The sequence below is a fragment of the Panthera uncia genome (genome assembly GCF_023721935.1).
Source record: "Panthera uncia isolate 11264 chromosome B3 unlocalized genomic scaffold, Puncia_PCG_1.0 HiC_scaffold_1, whole genome shotgun sequence".
Classification (NCBI taxonomy): Eukaryota; Metazoa; Chordata; class Mammalia; order Carnivora; family Felidae; genus Panthera; species Panthera uncia.
Genome location: NW_026057582.1, coordinates 85370519 through 85376026, shown reverse-complemented (window position 1 = coordinate 85376026; position 5508 = coordinate 85370519). Strand labels below are relative to the sequence as shown.

The 5508-nt window shown below is 40.3% G+C and overlaps 1 pseudogene; it reads right to left on the bottom strand.

Annotated features, from left to right (window-relative positions):
• Positions 1–1226: 1226 nt before the first annotated feature.
• Positions 1227–4178, bottom strand: LOC125909922 (E3 ubiquitin-protein ligase Itchy-like; annotated as a pseudogene).
• Between the last annotated feature and the right edge of the window lie 1330 nt (positions 4179–5508).

The following is a 5508-nucleotide window of genomic DNA, read 5'->3' as shown; positions in this document are numbered from 1 at the left end:
AGACCTGGACAAGTAAGGCTCTCCGAGGTCCTCAGAGGTGCCTTCCTCAGAGTTTTCTAAATCCCTCCCTGGTGGTTGCTGGCAGTGCTGTCCAGCTTGGACTTGGTTCCACAGAGCCCCAATCTCTGTTTTTACCTCTTTGAGGCACTGACTCTCCATAGCCACCCCTTCCTGACATGGGATTAACCAGATGCCCTGAGGAACTCTAGAACTCATATCTATGGGTTTGTCCCTGGGCAATGTGACCAGGATCAGATTCCTGGAAATGGCCTGGTGAACAGATTATTCCAGTTGGTCAAGGTGATAGTTCTTTGAGGCCTCCTGAAAGACTGAGCCTCCAGAGTAGTGTTGACATGCTGATTTCTGGTGATTCCAATTTATATTTAGACAGGGGCCCTGCAAAAAATATTTGCCCATGGGCTCTGCAAAGTTTAAGTATGGCCCTGATTTTAGGAACCTGGAAATACTTGTCCCCACAAGTGGCTGGACTTACATGGGATTTATTAACATAGTAATTATTCATACGGTAGCTATAAAAATTATCAAATGTTTGGGCCCTAGAAAGGGCACCAATTTAAAACACTGCTTCTAAGTTAAAGCTCTGGTATCATCCTCTTTTCCCTCCCCTTTCTACCATGGCCCTGTCTCTCTCATACTGTCACCAATTCTCCATGTCTCTCATATATAGCCTCTTCTGTCTATTCCTGTTTTAGTCCATATCTCCAAGGTTCCCCCTTTCCCCTGGACTATTGCGGTGGCCTCATGGCTTCCAGGTTCTTCCCACACCATTCTGTCTCCCACACTGACCAGGAAGGAGGAAAAGCAAATATAAAAATGGGTTATCCTCTCTTTCTTTCTAAAAACAAATAAATAAACTTTAAAAAAAAGTAGGGGACACCTGAGTGGCTCAGTCTGTTAAGCGTCTGACTCTTGATTTTGGCTCAGGTCATAATCTCACAGTTTGTGAGTTGGAACCAGTGCTCAGTGGTTCCTTGCATCAGGCTCAGTGCTGACAGTGTGGATCCTTCTTGGGATTCTCTCTCCTCTGTCGCCATCCCTCCCCCTCTTGTGCACTCTCTCTCAAAAGAAATAAACTTAAAAAAAATGTATTATCATTCATACCAGCACTATTCACAATAGCCAAAATGTGGAAACTGAAATGTCCACCAACTGATGAACAGATAAACAAAATGTGGTATATCCATACAATGGAATATTATTCAGGCATAAAAAGAAGTATTGATCCATGCTTCAACATGCATGAATCTCAAGAACATATGCTAAGTAAAATAATCCAGCTAGGAAAGGGTACATATTATGTGATTCCATTTACATGAAATCTCCAGAATAGGTAGCTTCATAGAGAAAATAGATCAGTGGTTGCCAGGAGTTGGGTTAGGGAGGAGTGGAGAGTGATGGCTTCCTTAATAAGTATGGAGTTTCTTTTTTTTTATTTTCGACACATGTATACAAAACTGTTGTTAAGGTAACAGTCTAGTGGAATAAGGCAAGGCAGATTTTATTGCTGTGTTAAATCTCATGTTAACTAAGTTTTGACTAGTCATTTGCAATCTGATTTCTGGAAACATGGAGTAGAAATCCAGAATCATTGGGAGATAAATCTCAATGATAACATTAATTTACTTACACTCAAATAACTCTCTAAACAGTCACAGCCCAATTTTACAACAAGATGTGCAACAAGCAGAGAAGGAAAAGGACAAACATTGCAAATAAGTTCTTGTCCTTTGGTGGCACAAGTTCTCGGAAGTTACTCTCATCCAAATCCTGTTTCTTCAATAGCAAATAACAGCTTTTCCTTCAGTTGCTCATAGCTCTTGTAGGGTGGCAGGTCCAGGTGGTTAAAACAGGTATGACTTCTGGGTAACCAGTTTTCTTTCCCAACTTTTTCAGTGCAGAATTTCTGTGGTCATTGCTCCCCATGAAGTCAGCAAATCCTCCAACTGGCAATCAGCAGATTCCAGTAACAAACTGCAGAAGTCTCATTCTCTTCTCATTATCAATTTCTTTAACAAACTGCCCAAACCACATAATTTGTTTGCTTGTCCTAGTGTAATGATGGTAGATGGCATGTCTTTGCCAGTTATTCAAATGAATCTCTTGCATTCCACATAAAAGGACCTCTAATTCCTTTGCATCAAAGTATTGCAAGTATTTCCGGGAAGAATTTCATTAAAGCCCTCAGAGAAAGCTTGTGTCTGTTCTTCAACACCTCGAGACAACTTCCATTCAGCTACCATTCTGATATATTCCTCTTCATTTTCTTCCGTCACAAGAATATTGCCACCATTAGGTTTCAAATCATGACTCTTGATTTCACCTAAAATTTCTTTATCGACAGAGAAGTACATTTCCAAACCACGTTCCTCAATATTGTTTTCTTTAACCCAGATGAGAGAATTGTAAAATTCTGGATCAATAGATTCTAAATCCTTGAGTTCAAGTGGTTTGTTCAATATATGCTTATAGAATGAAAAAAAAAACCACTAAAAACCTGTGTCTATGAATTTCCCATGGAACAAAGCCATGGCAATAAGCCTGCCAATAAAACAAAAATATTTCAGGTGATCTGGATTGATGTAAGAAGCAGGATTAATCTGCAAGCAGTAGTTATCCTTCCCTGCATTTTCAAACGGGTAATACATGGGGTTCAACACCTCGTTTGACAAAACAAAGAACCTCTCTCTTGCTACACCTCCATAATCTAAACCTTCTTTTCCTGGAAAAATCACCCACAAACGTCTTCGCAGATCTTAGGAATTGAAGCTCATTATCTGCTGAAAGGAATCTTCAAACAACATTTTTCTTGTCCCTGTAATCTTTATGTGCTGTGGCATCGCAAGTTGCTAACACCAGAACCAGAAATACTGAACATGAACTTGAATTTTTGATTTTCGACACATGTATACAAAACTGTTGTTAAGACAGTATGGGAACTTGAAGTCCCGTACATAGGCTATCGGTGGTCTATTGTCTAGAGCAGATTTTCCAGTGTGGGGGTCAATATAGGTGGTTGTTTTTCTATTGTGGTCCACAAAATATGGAATTCCATCTACTGTGAATCTCATTTCCCAGCCTTCAGGTAAGAGCTTTTCATTTAATTTACCTTGACTTCTGGGGTCCTCCCATTGTGTAATACAAGAGTTGTGGTTGACGAAATATACTCTACCATTGCCGTCTGTTCTCTTCTCCCATCCAGGAGGGAGGGAAAGAAGGGGATCAAATTCTTTATTTTGCAATGTAGTAAACAAATCCTGATTCCCATAAATGAATCTCTGGTTAAACTGCTGCATTGCTCCTTGAAGCTGACTACATTGGAGCTGCCACTGTTCACAGTTCCGGATGGATTCCAATGTTGGCCTCTGCCATGTTGTTGTTCTTGTGAAACTGTCAACATAATAAATATGTCCCATGTTGTCAACCCACTGTTGACAACCAGTAGGTAGAGGTTCTGGTCTATTCCACATTGTTCTTCTTTCAATAAGATGTATGTAGTAAACTCGCCCATGCTGGTCCACTCTCTGCTCCCAGCCAGATGGTAGGGGATCTTGAGGTACAGGATTTAATGGCCTAGGGCCTGAGCCTCCAGATATACTAAGAGGAATTATTAATCCAGATGTTGCTCCTTCAGATGTATTTATATTTGTTGGTGGCAGAGAGCCCATACTGGATCCATCATTTTCAGAAGTGGCAGATGGTGAACCATTGACAGATACTGGTCTACATGGGGTAAGTGGAGGTGGTCGTGAAGGTCTGGGAGGCCTAGAAGGTTTAAAACCGCCATTTGAGAGTGATGGAGAATTATTCCCATTGACCTTCCTATTTTCACCAGTCCCTGAATCCTCAGGTTCATCTGATCCATTTGGATGTGTTTTTGCTTCATCATTGGGTCTGGAGACATCATTAGTCTGTGAAACACATTCTGAACATGTAGTTTCACCATTGGTAACAACTTCAGACTCTAACTGCAGCCCATCAAGACAAACTGACAAGTCTCCTATTGTCTCTGTTGGCTCTTTGTCACCTACAAGCTGTAAAGTCACAACTACTTTCTCAAGTTTCATGTTGTTTGACTTTACGGTTTCAAAGATATCTAATGCAGCAGTTCCCAACAAAACATCAGATTTCAGTGTCTGATGACTCCACACACGAAAATGTAATTTCCCTCCTCCAGCTGAGGCAAGTCTCTCCATTTGGGATCTGGGTCCCACTCCCCATATCTTTTCAAAAGTTATTCTTTCAGTTAACCCAGAAACCATAAAACAATATTTGTGGCCCATGGATGGATCCTGTGTTTGGCTCATATAGACTTTTTTCCCTTTTGAAGAAAAATGTACTTACTATAAGGAAAAATGAAAGATAAAAATCCATCCTTTTTAGTGTATAATTCCACAAGTTTTGACCAACACCTACATTTGTGTGCATACTAGCATCACAATCAAGAACACTGCCCTCACCCCCCTCCCCCAACTCCTCTGTGCCTCAGGCAAATATTCAGAAGGAGCCTGTACTCTCCATTCTCTGCAGTTCCTGCCACTCTATTTCTTATATCCCACTACCTCAAGCATTTAGGTTACTTACTGAGGCCCCTGGATATTTGAGTCTGAAGTCCCTGGATTATTCCTCCTCTTTCCTACATCTTTTAGCCAATCCCCTCCTACTCATTCTTTCCTATCAACACCTAATCTCGCTCAGTTCCCCTCTGTTAAGGAAAAGCTCTCCTTTGGCCTCTCCAGATGCTACCCTTCCCTCACAACCAAACTTCTTAAAAGAGTTGTTATTTGGGGACCCCCTGGTCAAATTCCCCCTTATTAGCTCAAAGTTCTCCTGATACTCACTATATACTTAAGACGTTTTTTCTATTTCTTTGGGGAAAAAAACCAAAAAACAAAAGCAAGTTATACCAAGATAACTGCGTCTTTCTCAGATGGCAAATTTTTCATGTTGCCCCCAATGGAACATATAACACTGTTTCAGAATTTTGATAAGACATTTTTACCCAAATCATGCCAACTTGTTCTCTTATGTTAAAATTATAAATAGTGAAAGACCTGCCCACTAACGTGGGCTCAAGTGGGGGAATAGGTTCAGATTCAATGTTATATCTACAAATAATTTCTGCTTCCGTTGTCTCTCTGAAAAAATCACCCAGTATGAGAAACCCTGTGTCTTTTCTCCCATAAAATGAGAGATCCGGATTGACTTGCATATTTGGAAAAGAAAAGAGAGAGAGAGAAAAAAAGCTAATCCTTCCATCTCATTCACAGAGGGTTGAAACAAAGGTGGGTAATACTTAAATGTTACTGAATATTGTTTTGAGTAAAAAATAAAGGAACAGTAAAAAAATTCTCAACTTGCCTCTGATTCTTGTTGTTCTGAAATTCTCCCTTCACTGGATATTTTTAAAAGAATGAAAGGAATGCCTGGGTGGCTTTGTTGGTTAGGCCACCAAATACCTTGATCTCAACTCAGGTCTTGACCTTAGTT